The sequence below is a fragment of the Palaemon carinicauda genome, chromosome 30 (assembly GCF_036898095.1).
Source record: "Palaemon carinicauda isolate YSFRI2023 chromosome 30, ASM3689809v2, whole genome shotgun sequence".
Taxonomy (NCBI): Eukaryota; Metazoa; Arthropoda; class Malacostraca; order Decapoda; family Palaemonidae; genus Palaemon; species Palaemon carinicauda.
Genome location: NC_090754.1, coordinates 24312380 through 24331746, shown reverse-complemented (window position 1 = coordinate 24331746; position 19367 = coordinate 24312380). Strand labels below are relative to the sequence as shown.

General features: G+C 39.0%; 1 protein-coding gene across 1 annotated transcript in view; it reads right to left on the bottom strand.

The window, feature by feature from the left end:
• LOC137623431 (ATP-dependent RNA helicase TDRD9-like) overlaps positions 1 to 19367 on the bottom strand; it is a 252515-nt gene that overhangs the window by 51276 nt on the left and 181872 nt on the right. The window lies entirely within an intron of this gene.

Genomic DNA, 19367 nt, shown 5'->3' with positions numbered 1-19367 from the left:
AATCTATTTCTGGGGAGAGACCTGTGTCGCCCGGTGAAACCCTTCCCTGTTCCTCCCTTCCCTTTCCTGTCCAAGCCAATTTTGAAATCCATACAGAAGGATGTCAGATGGCGCTGGTGTCGGGCGTCGGTGGGGTGGCTCAGGTTGGTGCGGTTGAGACCGCTGTTGCGGCTCACCCCTCGTGTATATTGACGAAGGAATACAGTGATACCTCTGGATACGAAAGTTTCTGCTTACGAAAAATTCAGGATGCGAAAAGTGATTCGAAGATTTTTATGCCCCAGGATACGGATAAAATTTCAGGATACGAAAACCTTACGAGATCCCAACTCTTCGCCGAGAGTAATTTTAAAAAGCGCGCGCCGCCTGACTTTGAACTTGGGTAGACTCACTTACAGCCTCCCGCTCACCCATTGGTTATCTCCCTACTCAGATGCTAGCTGACGCCATAAGATCCTGCTTTCCTATTGGTCGGCAACTACAGTATCCCAGCTTGCCTACGCACGGGCGTTCATCTCTCTCTCTCTCTCTCTCTCTTTTCGTTCCGACCGCGGTATCGTTAACAGACATTGTGTGCTTTCGCTTGTTTGACTTAGTGTTAATATACAGTACATTCGTACGCCACGTGTTATCGTTAATAAACATTCGTTACTGTGCACTGTACTGTATTAGTGTTTACTATACATAGACTGTATATAACGTTACGTAGTGTATTATATTACGTATTACTGTAGCCATGGGTCCCAAGAATGTTGCCGAAGGAAAGAAGAAGACGACGATGCTCTCGATGGAGACGAAACCCTTAATCGTTAAAAAGTACGAGTCTGGCATGCGTTTAAGTGCGATCGCCAAGGAGTATGGCTGGAATCCGTCTACGATAGGCACCATCCTGAAGCAGAAGGCGGCCATCAAAGCAGCAACACCTTCTAAGGGCGTCACTATTTTCTCCAACAAGAGAACGCACGTGCATGACGAGATGGAGAGGCTGCTTCTTGTGTGGATCAAGGACAAAGAGATCTCAGGAGACACCATCACTGAGACTACAATTTGCCAGAAGGCCTCAGCCATTTTCGGTGATCTCGTGCGTGCTCAGGCCGAAGAAGGAGCAGGAGAAGGAACATCCCAGCAGGAACCCCCAGAGTTCAAGGCTTCTCGTGGGTGGTTCGAGAAGTTCAAGAAAAGGACTGGCATCCATTCAGTGGTACGGCATGGGGAGGCAGCCAGCTCGGACACGAAGGCCGCCGAAGCCTTTGTTAAAACGTTCGACGAGTTTACTCTGCAGGAAGGCTACAGTTCGCAGCAAGTTTTCAATTGCGACGAAACTGGGCTTTTCTGGAAGAAAATGCCTCGTCGGACGTTCATCACGGCGGAGGAGAAGAGGCTACCCGGACATAAGCCTATGAAGGACAGGCTTACCCTTGCTTTTTGTGCAAACGCCAGTGGGGACTGCAAGATAAAGCCCCTGCTGGTGTACCATTCAGAAAATCCCCGAGCCTTCAAAGCCCACAAAGTCATTAAGGAGAACCTTCCCGTGATGTGGAAGGCGAATGCAAAAGCCTGGGTAACGAGGCAACTGTTCATTGATTGGGTGAATGTCTGCTTCGGTCCGACTGTCCGAAAATATTTGGAAGAAAAACGCCTCCCTATGAAATGTCTGCTGGTGTTGGACAATGCTCCAGCTCACCCTCCTGGCCTCGAGGAATATCTTCTGGCCACGTATTCCTTCATAAAGGTCCTGTATCTACCGCCTAACACCACCCCTCTCCTCCAGCCCATGGACCAGCAAGTTATTTCTAATTTTAAAAAATTGTACACGAAGCATCTCTTCAAGAGATGTTTCCAAGTCACAGAGAGTACAAACCTCACTCTGCGTGAATTTTGGAAAGATCACTTCAACATCGTGATATGCCTCAAACTCATCGATCTCGCTTGGCAGGAAGTTTCGAGGCGTACCCTAAACTCATCTTGGAGGAAGCTGTGGCCTGATGCTGTCTCTGCACGAGACTTCGAGGGGTTCGGGAAGCCTGGAGGAGAAGCCGAGATCGTTGACGATCCTGAACCAATTCAGCAGTCTGAGGTGGCTGACATCGTACATCTTGGTACGTCCATGGGGCTGGGAGTTAGCGCGGAAGATATCGATGAACTTATCGAGGAGCACCACGAGGAGTTGACGACGGACGACTTGAAGGAGTTGGAGACGATGCAAGTGAGTGATGTTCAAGAGCAGTTCTCTAGCGGTGATGAGGAGGATGTTGCACCTTTGAAAACGGCAGACATCAAGGAAATTCTTGCATGTTTCCATAAAATGGCAGACTACGTCGAAAAGGAACATCCAGAAAAAGTTTATACCAACCGTGCGCTTCAACACTGCAATGACGTTTGCCTAACGCATTTTAGAAATGTGTTGAAAAGTAGGCAGAAACAAGCTTCAATGGATAGTTTCTTATTAAAGAGGCCAGCGGTATTAGTAGGCCAAGACAAAGGTGAAAGTGAAGAAAAGAAACAGAAAAGAAGAAGGGATGAAGAATTAGAAGGTGAAAGTAAAGAAAAGAAACAGAAAAAAAGAAAGTGATGAAGAAGTAGGTGAAAGTAAAGAAAAGAAACAGAAAAAAGAAAGTGATGAAGAAGTAGAAGAGATTTAGAAAATAAGAAAAACGTAGTTATAAAAAAGCAAAAAAAAAAAATTCAATTTTAAGTTTATGTTACCATTAAGTGTTAAAGTAATTTTTTCTTTCATTTTATAGTTTTCCATACGTAATGTTAAGTGTTAATTATTTCTGCCATTTTTTTATTTCGTAAAGTTTAAGTGTTAATGTGTTAAGTGTGTAAATTACTGTACGTAGTCTGTCACTTGTTACGTTTTCTGCTTTATGCCATCCTCCTCTGCCGCGACTTCGCTATCGGACATCGTCTCAATCAAAAGGTAAGTTTCAACTTTTTTGTTACACTAATTAACTGTAACCTTTTTTTCAGAGTGTACAGGTATCAATCATTAATTTAGGTGTACGTACAGGTAACAATACACCTTCACTGATCTAAATGCTTTACGTACATACAGTACCGTAACTTTTATACAGTAGTAAAGAAAACGGACCGTTTTCTTTGGGTTTGGGGGGATAACTTGGCTATAACTACATTATTGAATAATCTCATAGTGGTTTCTGGAATGGATTAGGCTGTTTTTAATGGTTGTGTTAATTATTGAATGATAGAAATGGCTGCATTGCATGTTTATTACTACAGTTTAGCGTGTTTATGAAAGAAAAGGTGACTTTTTATAAGGCTTGGAACGGATTAGGCTATTTACATGTAAAACGCGACTCAGGATACGAAAATATCAGGATACAAAACCGCATCCTGAACGGATTAATTTCGTATCCTGAGGCATCACTGTACTCTAAATGGAAGACGACCTGTGAATAGTGGCTTTCACACGCCCTTTCTTTATACATGACGCCCTTAGGGGTGCTCGCGCGAGGGTAGTAACCTCTGCATTCCATACTTTAACTTTCTCTGGTATATTTGGAAGTTATTTATATCAGAAAAGTGACAAGAAGGACCTTTTCACCGGGCGACACAGGTCTCTCCCCAGAAATAGATTTTTCTTTCGTCAAAATCCCTTTTTAATCTTGTCCTGCCATTTAAATCCCAATATTCTTCTCAGGGCTTTGTTCTCAAATCTACCAACATCTGTTAGATATTATTTCCTAGTCATACCACAACTCGTGTCCACGTAGTAACACCAATCTCACTAAACTGATATATAGCCTGATTTTTTTATGTAATTTCAAGCGATTTGATTTCCAATTTTATTTAACCTAGCCATTGTCTGATTTGCTTTTTTTCAATCTTTCATTAAACTCCATTTCTAAAGACCTTGTGTTAGAGATCATAGCTCCTAAATATTTAAATGATTTTACCTCATTAATTGTTTCTCCTTGTAATGATATTTCATTCTCTGTCTTACTTCTATTTATTATAAGCCCAACCTCATGTGATATTTCATGCATTCTGGTAAGCAAGCATTGCAAATCCTGTGGCATTCTACTAAAAAGTACAGTGTCAGTAACATACTCTTAAGTCAGCTTAATATCCTATTACCAAACCAGTCAAAACCGTCCCCATCATCCACATATGTTCTATGCATTACAAAATCCATGAAGAGGATAAAAAATGTAGGTGACAACACATTCGCTTGTAGTACTCCACTGTTTACTGGAAATTCCTTTGATAGGACTCCACTAACATTAAATTTGCACTTGCTATGCTCATGAACAGACTTAATCAAATTTACATATTTAAGTGCGCACTATCAAAGGGTTTTGCATGGTCTACAAATGCTATCATAAGTGGATTGCTATCTACTACACGTTACTGTACAACATGTCTTGAATTGATAATTTGTCAGTACAACTTGTACCTTTTCTAAATCCTGCTTATTTGTCTCTCAGCTATTCATCAATCTTTCTCTCAAATCTCTTTAAAATAAACATACAAACTATCCTGTATATGTGTTAATAACAGCTGGCGTAAGTTGATGCCTCTGCAATTATTGCAATTAGTTATATCTCCTTCTTTTGCCCTTTTTACTAACTCTCCTAGCTCCCTTTCAAGTTTTACCTCTTTTCATCACATTCTACAAAATAATCTTGTAAATATTCTGGGAGTGACTATTTTTAGTCAATATCATCTCAAAAGTTATTTCATTGTATCCAGGGGCTTTCAATCTCTTGAGGATTTTAATGATTGCTTCAACTTCAAACACACTACTATTTACAGCTTTCCACTCCATTAATGCTCTTTCTGCTCTTGTCGTCATCATCATTCCTACCCTTTCTCTTCCGACTCCATATATATATATATATATATATATATATATATATATATATATATATATATATATATATACATATATATATATACATATATATATATATATATATATATATATATATATATATATATATATATATATATATATATATATATCTATACACACACATTATATATATATATATATATATATATATATATATATATATATATATATATATATATATATATATATATATATATATATATATACTGTATATATACATACACTATGGTCCCGAATTATGCATGTTCGAATTATGCTATTCTCCATTTATGGTGTCTGCTATTTTTCAAAAATAAATTTTCTGTATCTGCGAAGCTGTCAAAGTCTGCGAGTCAAGTAGTACAAAATTTATTAAATCTATTGTGTTTTTAAGTATATTAGTTGCCCTGAATACGGTGCTTGATAATAAATGTTACAAAACAATATTCACCTTGCATCTTATTAACATATTTTCATAATAAATAGCCTATTTAAGGATAAAATTCCACATCAATAATGAAATAAACTTGAACTATGCGAGTCCAGCTGACAAAATGTAAACAGAATTGTGGTTACGTTCTCGGCAATCTTTATCTTTCTCTAACCTTTCGATAATTTTAATGGTAGTGTTAATAATGATGGTATATTAAAGCATTATTTCTGTTTAGTACAGTATACATAAAAGCTTTATTTTTCCCTGTGGGTGTTCAAGGTTTTCACACGTAGGCTGGGTTCGTTTATCAGCAATGAATAGCCTAAACTTTGGTAATGAGTCGGCAATATTTTGTCATATTTTAAACAGTATAGTTTTACTTTACAAAGATTTTTGTATAATACACGGTATAATTATCAAAACTTCTCTCTCTCTTTCTTTCTGTAAGAAATAAAATCTTAGTTCACATATGACAACCTGAGTTTAATAATGAAATTAACAGGACTATTGTTAGTTGTGGCGATCAATTCTTCGCTTCAGGTAGTACAAGAAACAAAAACACGGCATTCGATTACAACAGCTGATTCTCTCTCTCTCTCTCTCTCTCTCTCTCTCTCTCTCTCTCTCTCTCTCTCTCTCTCTCTCTCTCTCTCTCTCTCGTGTTATACAATACTTACATATAGATGAAGAAACCAAAATATGTTTTCTTAAAAAGTGTCAACTAAATATGAAACGAATAAATTTACCGTGTATACATCCATTTCAATTGTAGCTTAAAATACGGCATCCGATTTCGTCAGCAAACCAATATTTCTTAGGAAACACCATTCTGTTCCAGAAAATTGTTACACTTTAAGTAGTTAATTGCGCTATAATAGAACATGTACTTATGTTTTTAAATTTCGGGTGTGTTATAAAAATAAGAGTATTGTTGACTTCTTTTTGTTTTACTTTTGGCTTTGATCAGATAAGCTGATGTCTAGCTGCCGCTCTCAAGAATATGCGCGTACGAATACAGTAACGAAGTTTAGTTTATACCATTTCTTAACTTATTCAACCCATCTATACAGTCAATATCACATAAGCACCAATGTGTTGTAACCTATCACATTTATTGCTTAGTACATTTAAAATTAATCAATCAATCAATCAATCAATCTCTCTCTCTCTCTCTCCCTCTGTTGGCTAAATGTAAAGCAAAAATGGGAATGCTATTCAGACACTTTAAAACAAGAAAAGCTGAACACATGATTGTGCTGTACAAAACTTATGTACGTAGTACACTCGAGTACTGCAATGTGATATGGTACCCACACTACCAAAAGGATATTACACAAATAGTGTGTGTATAAAGGTCCTTTACTGCTAGAATAGAAGAAGTTAAGGACCTTGACTACTGGGAAAGACTGTAATTTTTAAAATTAAACAGTCTAGAAAGGAGAAAAGAACGCTACATGATGATACAAGCATGGAAACAAATCAAAGGAATTACTGAAAACATCATGGAGCTAAAAATATCAGAAAGAGCAAGCCGAGGTAGATTAATAGTGCCCAAAACTATACCAAGAAAACTAAGGAAGGCACACAGGACATTAATCCACTACGCACCAGCATCAATAATGCAGTGAGTATTTAATGCACTGCCACCTCATCTAAGAAACATATCAGGAGTGAGCGTAGATGTGTTTAAGAGTAAGCTTGATAAACACCTAAGATGCATCCCAGACTACATCCAAGACTGGAAGATGCAAAATACACCGGAAGATGCATAGGCAACTCTCTGGTGTATATACGAGGTGCCTCACAATGAGGGACCTGGGGAAACCCAAACATAGAATAAGGCAATAAGGTAAGGCTCTCTCTCTCTCTCTCTCTCTCTCTCTATATATATATATATATATATATATATATATAGATATATATATATAATATATATTATATATATATATATATATATATATATATATATATATATATATATATATATATATATATATAGAGGATACCTTTCGCTACCCCCTCATTTCTTACCTCTCTCTATCTCTCTAATAAATGAAATCTTTGTTGTTTCAGACCTTTATCCAGATGGTTCCATAACTAAGGTGGGTACAAGGTGACTTATAACTGAAGGAAAAATATTTTGGATATGGAAAGGACAATGATCTTTTGTAACAGTTTAGAATTATTGTAAATTATCATTCTGTCATTATTGGCAGTTTGCTATTGTTGATTAAACGCAAAAAAAAAAAAAAAAAAAAAAAAAAAAAAAAAAAAAAAAAAAAAAAAAAAAAAATTCAGGAATTTATATGGATACGGTAAGTAAAATATTTGTAATAACATAATATTGACTAAATGCTTTTAATATCATTAGTTATCACTTTGATCATGTGTGTTCAATGCGTTCGTTTGTTTATTATGATCGAAGATGGAGCGTACAGTAAACAAATAGAACGTTTCCGTTTCAGGCGGCGTCATAAAGAAAAACATTAATTAATTTATTTTGAAGTTCTACGAAAAATTAAGTAGAACAACATTGGTAATAACAAGATCATTATCTAAAAACTAACCCATACACAGATGTGTAAATGCGTTCATTTCTTCGTTATGATTAGAGATAAACTGAAACAAAACAGTTGTCGTCATTTTTTATTGTGCTTTTTGGCATGTTTAGGAAACGTGATATAAAATCTTTATTTTGATAATCTTGGATTTTCAATGATAAAACAAAAGCTAGTCTATACAGTGATAATTTTGCTATTCACCAGTTGTCTTACACAATAGCTATGAAAAACTTATTAAAATTTCTCCATATTTTAGGTCGTGTTATAACGGGAAATATACGGTATTTACACCCTTCCTGGTTGTAATTTTAAACTTTTTCAAGTTATCTGAACTTTAAAGTATAAAACATGTTTGATTTATTTACAAAAACTATTTGAAATAATAAAATATACAGTATAGTACATAGAAAGTATTGAAAATGGGTAGTAAAGACATTTGAATAGGCAAGTTGCTGGTTGCCATGGCCCTAATGGAATTATTTCTATTGGGCTTTTCGAAATAACAGATTTTGAGCGAAGCGAAAAATTTATTTTTGGGTGAGGTAGCCATGTCGTCCTGATGGAAGTTCCTTCTTAGTAGCTTCCTAGGTTATATCTAACTACAGTGATATATCCCAGAGAATTTTACTAAAGGTATCCAGAATTCTAACTCCTGGCAGGAGTATCACTAGTATTACCTTATAGGGATATCGCATAAGATCAGAGGACGTATTCTTGACATGCCACATAGCTATCTACACCCCTAATAGCGTTTACGCTTTGAGAGGGGAAAGTGGCAAGAATTGTAGGAGAGCCGTTATTAAGCAACACTCCTACTCGTACTGTGATTGAGCGCCAGCACGCCACCGCGTGGCGCCATCCAGTCATTCTTTGTAGCGTTAATGAGGCGCTACAGATACAGTACAGTACATTAGGGAGGGATTCATTTATCCTTTGTCAAAGGAGGGTGGGTCCATCAGGACGACATGGCTACCTCACCCAAAAATAGATTTTTCGCTTCGCTCAAAATCCGTTTTTTGGGCTCAGGCCATGTCGTCCTGATGGAGGTTTACCAGAGCATTAATGTATTTGTGGATTTTCAATAGTGCCAATCATCTCGAGATAAATTTTCCTTGGTCATCTAGACCCAGAGTCACCTGTTGTTACCGTCATACACCATTCAATTGATCATGGACTATGTCAGTGCTTCCTGCCCCCTACAAGGAAGAGTCTTGGAAGACTCTAGGAGAAAACCCCGAGGATTGTGAGTTCAAGGAACAAGTCTAGTGTCCTCATATACATAAAGCAAAGTTTGTACTCTGAATGGCATTGATCTGTGTAGATTACTGATACCTCCCGAGTCTGTTTGTTCATTGGAGACAAGATAGACAGGTTTACATTCATGTAGGAAACTTTAAATCAGTAAGGTAAACAGGTTGGTACAATCAGTCATTACTAGGGACTGAACTCAATAGCATAACATATATTCTGATGATTGTTTGCTTGGAACAGTAATAACCTTTGTTCTGAATATTTTTCCAAAATAAGAGGATAAAAAGTAGCTCTAACACCCTTTATTTGTATGTTTTAGGATATTTAGGACGAAATGAGATGCAAAGATTCCTAACTATGTTCATTAACAAATAGAATATAGAAATCAGGGTTGTAACATGTACAATCAATCACAATTTTCACTGAAAATTTCTGTGTGAAAGCATAATTAGTAATAACAGAAAAAATTAATAAAGTTTCATCTAAAAAGGAAACACAAGCCACTATATGGAAAGTATGGAATACTTCACTATGGATTCTGTTGTTACAAAAGGAACACTTGCATATGAATATGCATGGCACATGTGTCAGTCTTTTATGCTTATTGTCACCCGTATAATTAGAACAGTCTATAGTGTCATGTACTAGACACATCACTCAACATGATACACCGTAAGAGTCCATCATGTACAACCTTCACTAAAAAGTCCCAATTAGTGCACTGTTCTTCGCAGAAATCAAGCGGCAGGTTTTAGTACACTACCTGCTGCCACCACGTAATCTTTGATCTCCTGTAATTGTTTCGCATAATGCTTGAAGAAAACCCTGGATGACTTCCATCCAGTGTAAGCATGAAGACTTTCAAAAGACATATTTTGAAAGAAATTCAGAGACGAAGCAACTTTTCTCAGATCATGACCTGCGGGTGTACTGTCTGGATCCGCTCTGCGAATGAAATAGGTGATCTTCGCCCTTAGTTGTTTTAAGGTTAATGTTAAACCTGATGTTTCTCCCCTGAAAAGCTGACCTCCCTTAAAGTCTGAAGTTCTACGAATATAGACCTTTAGGCATTCCACTGGGCATAGGGATGCTTCTTCCTTCAAAGGGCAGATTCTCCAGGGACCCCACCTCCTAGTGGGCAGCTCGTTCTTGGCGAGAAACGCTGGGTCCGGAAAAAGGTTCAGTTCTCCGCAGTCTGTGAACTGAATGTGGCCATCATCCCTCAAGAGGGCCACTATTTCGCTAACTCTGGCTCCTGAGTCAAGTCTTTTAGAGAGCAGTCTTCGTTGTTCAATGTTGATGCCAAGTGAAGAACCTTATCCAAGGACCATGAAATGGGCCTCGGAGGAGCTGCGGGCCGAAGTTTAGCACAGGCTTTTAGAATCTTGTTGAAGATATCATTGGAGAAGTCCACCTGCAAGGCATACAGCAAGGGTCTGGTCATGGCAGATTTGCACGTGGTAATCGTGTTGGCTGCTAAACCTTGCTCATGGAGATGGATGAAGAAGGATAAACAGAAATCCGTTGAAATCTCCTTTGGTTTCTTTGCCTTGACAAAGGCGACCCATTTCTTCCAGGAAGACTCGTATTGTCTTCTCGTTGATTTTGACTTGTATTCTTCTAGAAAGTTAATACTGTCCCTTGAAATCCCAAACCTTTTCTTGACTGCTAAGGTGAGAAAATCATGAGATGAAGGTTCTGGGTTTTTTGTGATGAAGCTGAGACAATCGACTTCTGCACTTGCTGAGTCAGAACTGGATCCGGCAACAGGATCAGCTTCAGGCGTAGTTCCGTTATCAGGGGGAACCATACGCTGTTGGGCCACTTGTGGGCTACTATTGCTGCTGTTCCATGAAAGGATCTCAGTTTGTTGAGGACTTTCAGCAGAAGGTTGGTTGGAGGAAACAGGTAGATCTTGGACCATCTGTTCCAGTCTAGAGACATCGCGTCCGTTGCTTCCGCTAGAGGATCCTCGTACGGGGCTACATACCGGGGTAGCTTCTTGTTGTCGCTCGTTGCAAAGAAGTCTATCTGCAGTCCTGGGACTTTGCGCAAGATGAAGGAGAATGATCTTGCGTCTAGGGACCATTCTGACTGTATCGGGTTGAGCCTTGATAGAGCGTCCGCCGTCACATTACGGCACCCTTGAAGGTGAGCTGCTGACAAGTGCCATCTCTTCTTCTCCACTAGCCGGTGGATGGCCAATATCACTCGATTGATTTGAGGTGATCTCGAGCCCTGTCGATTCAGGCATCTCATTACAACCTCGCTGTCTAGTACCAGTCGGATGTGGATTGAGCAGCGAAGTTTCAGTTTTTTCAGCGAGAGAAAAACTGCCATGGCTTCCAGAATGTTGATGTGGAAGGTCTTGAAGAGGGAAGACCAGGTTCCTTGGACTTTCCGATGGTGAGAGTGGCCTCCCCACCCTTCTTTTGAGGCATCCGTGTGAACGGTGACCGACGGTGGAGGCGGTTGTAAGGGCACCTTCTTCTTTAGGTACTTGGCCTCCGACCATGGCTTGAGGAGGGATCGCAGACGAGTTGGTATCAGTCTTTTCAGATCTCTTCGAGCGTTTGATGCGTATTTTCTCCAAACTCCTGATGCATCTTTTAATTGAGCTTTCAATACTGGGTCTGTCACTGAGGCGAACTGGAGGGACCCCAACACTCTCTCCTGTTGCCTTCTTGATATCCTGGCGGATTGAAGGAGTCTCTTGACAGATCCCGCTATCTCTCTCCTCTTCTTTGATGGAATGGAGAGGCAGTGTGACTGTAAGTTCCAGTGGACACCCAGCCACTGGAACTTCTGAGCTGGAGATAGTCAAGACTTTTCCAAGTTGATCTTGAATCCTAGGTGTTCTAGGAGCTAGATCACTTCCTTGGAGGCTTGCGTGCACTCCCCCTTGGATGCTGCCCACACCAGCCAGTCGTCCGGGTAGGCCATCACCTGAACTCCCTTTAGGCGTAGTTGATGAATGACTGCATTCGCAAGCTTTGTGAATACTCTTGGGGCTATGTTTAGTCCGAAGGGCATGGCTCTGAAGACGTACTGTTTTTTTTGCAGCTTGAATCCTAGGTAGGGGGAAACTTGGCGGTTGATCGGAACATGCCAGTACGCATTCACCATGTCTATGGAGACAGTGTATGCCTGTTTGGGCAGTAGGGTCCTTATGTGTTGGAGCGTCAGCATTCTGAATTTGTTGTTCACTATAAACTTGTTGAGTGGTGATAAGTCCAGAATGACACTGAGCGTTTCCGAATCTTTCTTCGGAACACAGAATAGCCTTCCTTGGAATTTGATAGACTTTGCCCTCCTTACAACTCTTTTGTCTAAGAGTTCCTGAACATATTCTTCCAATATGGGGGTTGAGTGTTGGAAGAATTGAGGGAAGTTCGGAGGAGTTGCCGGGGGGGTCCCTCTATCAAGGTGGACCCGCCGGCAGCCGGCGGAAAGAATGTCTACAGACTGGATGACCGGCTGCCGGCAGTCAACATAGTTGCCGGCAGTCGGCCAGAGTGTGTGCCGGTTGCCGTTGGGTCACCGATCAACGGTACCCCATGGCAAGCGGTGGCAGAGCAATGTGATGGCGAACAATCGTCTGAGTTGGCCGCCGGCCGCTGTAAGATGCCGGCAGCCGGGCCAGGGTTGATGAAAAGATAAAGTGAAAGCATGGATGGGGTGGGGGGGGGGGGATGGGGAAAGCAAAGGCACAGCTTTCCAGACCTTCATCCGGAATGAGGGTTCATATGGAAGGAGGAATTATATTTTGGCTTCCATCCAACCATAGTTCATCCATATTGGTAGTAGGGGTATGGAAGGCAGTCCAAGAGAAGACTGAAGAACACACTAAAGATAGGGGGGGGATCCCTGCCGGCAGCAGACAGGGAACCCCAGGCCAATTCCACAAACTACCCATAGGGTCGATTGTAGAATGATGGCCAGGGTGCGTGAAGGCTAGGCCAACACTAAAGGACAGCAGGGGAGGGGCAAGGGTCCTGCAGGTGAGGTAGTACCTAGAAGGCACTACCTAACCTAAAAGATTCTGATCCATAGAAAAGACAACCTTAGGGAATTCAATTCCCTAGGTTGGGTTAGTCTGATTAGGTGAGAAGGAGGCACACAGGTCGCTGTCTCAACTAAGGAACAGAATCTAGTGTCGGAGACCCTAAGCAAGGGAAGAATTCAATTCTTCGGCTTAGGACCTGCCAGCACAGGACTTTCTGCTAGGCCATGGAGAGGAGGAATTATCATAAAACGCCTCCAGGGTATAGCCTAGGGAGGTCTAGCCCCCTGCATTGGCAACCTAACCTGGCTTGGGAAATCAGTTCACCAAGACAAGCGGCTGTCGATCACACACAAGTTACTCTGATGTCCCGTCCTAAACTCAAAACTGGCTCAGTGGTTGAGAGAAAGAAGTGGGAACACCCTAGTAAAGATTTGCCAGAATACAATTCAAGGCAAAGTTAACTAGGGTTAGCCTAGGCTAGTCAGAGGGAAGAGGAATTGCTCTAAATCTCACAAGGAGATTGATATCGACTTAAAAGGTATAGGAGGTGTCAGTCTCCACTTAAAAGACGATACAAGGGCAATTGGGGACATGTATGAAAGTATACTAAAGCCCCTAGGCTGGTAGCCTAAGCGCAGTGAGAATCGGTCACCAAAACTCTCTCGTATACTATCTTGGAAGAGGAAAATTTTAAGCAGTAATATCTTAATTGTATAAAATATTGCCTGAGCTTCAATAAAACTTTACCAGGAAGGTTATATCATGCATGAAGTGTGTAGGTGCCTAGGCTAGGAAGCCTAGCACTCGTGGGGCTCGGTCATAAAATTGCCAAATCCCCGAAAACAAGGGTATAATATAAGAATTCCTAGCTAAACTGCTAAATAGCTAAAGTTATTAAAGCGATTAATGCCGGGAAAGTCGTTCTGGCTAACTAAATGTACATGCAAAAAAACGACCAAGTCCAAGACGCCATCCGGCTGGGCAACAGCTCTTGTTATGTTAAATACGAACTTATTTCGAGGAAAAAACTGGCAAGAGCTTACATTTATACAATTCAAAGATAGTAACTAACTTTCCAGAGGCAGATGAGGCTGGGGAAGACATCATTGAAGCAAAACAATCCAAAATAGCGAGAGATAACACGGGATAAACACTGGTCAGGAACGCTACACATGAAAGAATGACTAGATGGCGCCACGCGGCGGCATACTGGCGCAAAATCACAGTACGAGTAGGAGTGTTGCCTCAATAACGGCTCTCCTACAATTCTTGCCACTTTCCCCTCTCGAAGCGTAAACGCTATTAGGGGTGCAGATAGCTATGTGGCGTGTCAAGAATACGTCCTCTGATCATATGCCATATCCCTATAAGATAATACAAGGGATACTCGCACCAGGAGTTAGAATTCTGGATACGTTTAGTAAAATTCTCTGGGATATATCACTGTAGTTAAATATAACCTAGGAAGCTACTAAGAAGGAACCTCCATCAGGACGACATGGCCTGAGCCCAAAAATGTAATGATCGACCAAATTCTCGCATAATTCGGGACCAGAATGAATGTATGTATATGTATATGTATATGTGTATATATATACTGTATATGTATATATATATATATATATATATATATATATATATATATATATATATTATATATATATATATGTGTGTGTGTGTTTGTTTGTGTGAATATATGTACAGTGGAACCTCTACATACGATCTTAATTCGTTCCAGGAACTGCTTCGTATGTTAAAACAATCGTATGTTGGAGCAAATATTCCCATAAGAATACACTGTAATTTGTATAATTCGTTCCACAGCCCAAAAACCTATGATAACTCATTTATAAATTACTATATACAATTACACATAACAATAACACAATTGCATTATATAAGGAAGATGTAAAAAAGAATAATTATAAAAAAATTATAAATAAAAAAATTTGTTTTTATTGTCACTTTACCTTAGAGACAGGCCAACGCAGGTGTAGGAATTGCTACGCAGGAGGAGACGGACGATCAGCGAGAAGGTAGAGATGGTGACTTTAAAAAGGTCGTCTCTCTATTTCTGTTTCTCTCTAAACATAGCATTAACATGCTCTTTAAAAAACTCTCTCTCTCTCTCTCTCTCTCTGAGAGAGAGAGAGAGAGAGAGAGAGAGAGAGAGAGAGAGAGAGAGAGAGAGATTAAACAAAAATGTGTTTAGAGTACATATGATTTTTAACAGCGTCAACGAGTTGAAAGACAATTAAATGTACAGTGAACCCTCGTTTATCGCAGTAGATAGGTTCCAGACGCGGCCGCGATAGGTGAAAATCCGTGAAGTAGTGACACCATATTTACCTATTTATTCAACATGTATATTCAGACTTTTAAAACCTTCCCTTGTATGTAGTACTGTTAACAAACTACCCATTAATGTACAAAACACTTAATGCATGTACTACAGTACCCTAAACTAAAACAGGCACAAATATTAAAGGTGATTTTATATCATGCGTTTCCTAAACACGCTAAAAAGCACGATAAAAAATAGCAACCAATGTTTTGTTTACATTTATCTCTGATCATAATGAAGAAACAAACTGGAGGTAGAGCTTTGCTTATTACCCAGACATATTTCCCATACTTTTCCCTTAGAACTACATCACATCTTCCTACTTTAGATATATATATATATATGTATATATATATATATATATATATATATATATATATATATAATATATATATATATATATGTGTGTGTGTATATATATATATATATATATTTATATGTATACACATATACATACCTACATATATACATAAATACATGCATACATATATATATATATATATATTACTGTACAGTGGAACCTCTACACACGAACGTATCTACATCCGAATTTTCCAACATCCGAAGTAAAATTCGAGCAAATTTTTGACTCTACACCCGAATTTTATTTCGACACACGAAGTAGCAATTTTCTTCGTACCGGTTGTATCCGAATTTTTCGACACGCGAAGTACAATTCGAACACGTTCCTACTCTACACCCGAATTTTTTTTTCGACACCCGAAGTAAACAATACTCGTATGCGTAGTCGGTGCTCATAGCGCCTGATGTGTTTTTTATTTCCGCCAATAGAAGGCAGCACTTCAACCTCGGAGGGACCCTCAATTAGCGTGGCTTGGGTCAGTCCTCTGTTCTCGTTGGCTTTATGTGGTTGTGCCCTGTGCGTTCTGCTATTAATTGTGTTTTAATCGTGATTTTTTACATTCATCCTTTTACGGTATTTTACGAAAATCATGGGTCCTAAAAGGCTTAGTTTCGCAAGTGGTAGTGGTAGTGGTGAGAAAAGGAATAAGGGAATGCTTTCTTTAGAAGTAAAGCAAGGAATTATTGAAAAGCATGAGCGTGGCGTCCGTATGAGTGAACTTGCAATAAGTTCCGCGCAAATAAAAGAGGTGTTAGGAAAATATCAAGACGTGGTCGACTTCATCGACAAATACCATCCAAAGAAATTGCAGGTTTGTCGTGTAGCTGCGCAGTTTGATGATGTTTCCCTAACTTATTTTCGAAACATTCTGAAAAGCTGTACCAAGCAACTTTCTATCGATAGCTTCTTTAAAAAAACTACGAAGCGAACTCGTGATGAAGAGGAAGGAAGTGGTTCAAAGAAAACAGCAAAGAGTGAAGAGAAAAAAATTCAATCAATTTTAAGTGTAGAGAGTGAAAGTGATTAAAATTAATCATCAAAAAGAAAAAAAGAAAATGTAAAAAAAAAATATAAATTATAAAAAAAAAAAGCTAAGTTATGTTAAAGTTCACTTAGTGTAAGTTAGAATAAGTTACGGTAGTGTACGTTTATCGTAGTTAACCTCTCTACCTCCTCGTCGCCCGTCCGTCTCCTCTCTGCGTAGCAAGACTAACAACACCTGCGCTGGAGTTTCTAAGGTAAAGTGACGCTAAAAACCCGTTTCTTATTTATCATTTTTTGCTAATTCTTCTTATTTACATGTCTATTCTTCTTATTTACATGTCTATTATCTAATTTAGTGTTCATTATTCTCATGGGAAAATTATGTGTAGTAGTTTATTAAGAAGTTATCATAGGTTTTTGGGCTCAACCACGGATTAATCCTATTTCAATGTAGTATTCTTATGGGAAAATTCGTTTCGACAACCGAACATTTTCTACATCCGAAGTTGGTTCTGGAACGGATTAAATTCGTATGTAGAGGTTCCACTGTATATATATGGGTTATGGAAAAAATCCGCGAAGTGGTGAATCCGCGATGGTCGAACCGCGAAGTAGCGAGGGTTCACTGTAACTAAGAAAGTAATATCAGCGAATCTGAATTCCTTTATTAACAAAAACAAATATAGATACAGACACACTTGTGTGCGTATGCACAAACACACACACACACACACAAAGGTGTAGGAATTGCTACGCAGGAGACAAGACAGACAATCGGCGAGGAGGTAGCGATGGTGACTGCGATAACGTACCGTAACTTACTCTAACGTACACTACGGAAACTTTAACCTAACTTAGCTTATCTATTTTCTTTTTATTTTCATATTTCTAATTTTTTTCTTTTTGATTTTTAATTTTCATCATTTCCATTGATGAGTAACGGTACGTTATCGCAGTCACCATCTCTACCTCCTCCCCGACCGTCTGTCTCCGACTGCGTGGCAATTCTTACACCTGTGTGTGTGTGTTTGTGCCCACACACACGAGTGTGTGTGTATCTATATTTGTTTTTGTTAATAAAGGAATTCAGATTCGCTGATATTACTTTCTTAGTTACATTTAATTGTCTTTCAACTCGTTGACGCTGTTAAAAATCATATGCACTCTAAACATATTTTTGTTTAATCTCTCTCTATCTCAGAAAAAAATTAATAGACGTCTCTCACACTCTCACAGCGATGAAGAAGAGAGAGAGAGAGAGAGAGAGAGAGAGAGAGAGAGAGAGAGAGAGAGAGAGAGAGAGAGAGAGAGAGAGAGAGAGAGAGAAATTTAAAGCAATGCTATGTTCAGAGAGAACCAGAAATAGAGAGAGGAGTTTTTAAAAGAGCTTGTTAATGCTATCTAAGTTTTCTTTGCTTTACTTTCTTTCTTTCTGTTCAGTGATCGCATCGCCAACAATCTCTTGTCCTTTATCCCTATCAACAAAAGGCGTTCCATCTCTTCCACGGTATTGCTACAACGTTTTGAAATAATGGTGATCCCCTTTGATGGTTTGACTGCTTTAATGGCTGCCTTCTGCTTGATGATCATCAAGATCATAGACATATTCCGGCCATATAGTTTAGCCAGATCACTCATATGCTGACTGCTCTCATATTTTTCTATAATTTCTTGCTTCAATTCTAATGAAAGAATTGCCTTCTTCCTTTTCTCACCACAACTAATACCTGTACAGAAACTTAGCTTCTTAGGCACCATGATTATAGGTAAAATCAAAAAGGAAACGTGAGAAAAGGAAGATAATAAGCACTGTTAATAAGAGACTGAACAGAGGACAACCACACGATACACACGAGAACAGACCATCTCGACGCTCAATGGCGTCCCTCCGACGTGCTGCCATCTACCAGCAAAAAACAAGATCTACATCGGATGTTGGAGCATGACTTCGGGTGTCGAGACAAAAATTTGATCGAATTTTACTTCGGATGTTGGAACAATCGTATGTAAAGACAATCGTATGTAGAGGTTCCACTGTATATGCATATGTGTATATGTATATACATACAGTATATATATATATATATATATATATATATATATATATATATATATATATATATACACATATATTTCGGTTCTATCATTCTAAGGGAAAGATGGAATAGTTATACCCTTGTGAGAGGGGGTACCTCAAGAGGTAAAGTCGAAAACCATAATCTCCCAAATTTTCAAACCAGTTGGTAGTACTGTAGTTAGGAAAGGGGGAGGGGTGAGAAGGATGGAATTAGTAAATGTGTGTACAGTATATCTATCTAAATATTTGGATGTCATTTTTGACAGCTTTGGTACACTAGGTAACAATAAAGAAAATTACTTCTCCATGATATTGGCAAATAATAAAAACTAACATATTATTAATTCCTGATATGAACTCAGGTGTTACAATTTTTGTAAAATTTAATGGTAAAGCTTGATGAATATTTTCTGCCCATTTGGATAAAATTGGCAATACCTTCCCATAACGCAGTTGAATAACTGGAAATTCATAAGTTTAAACTAGTTG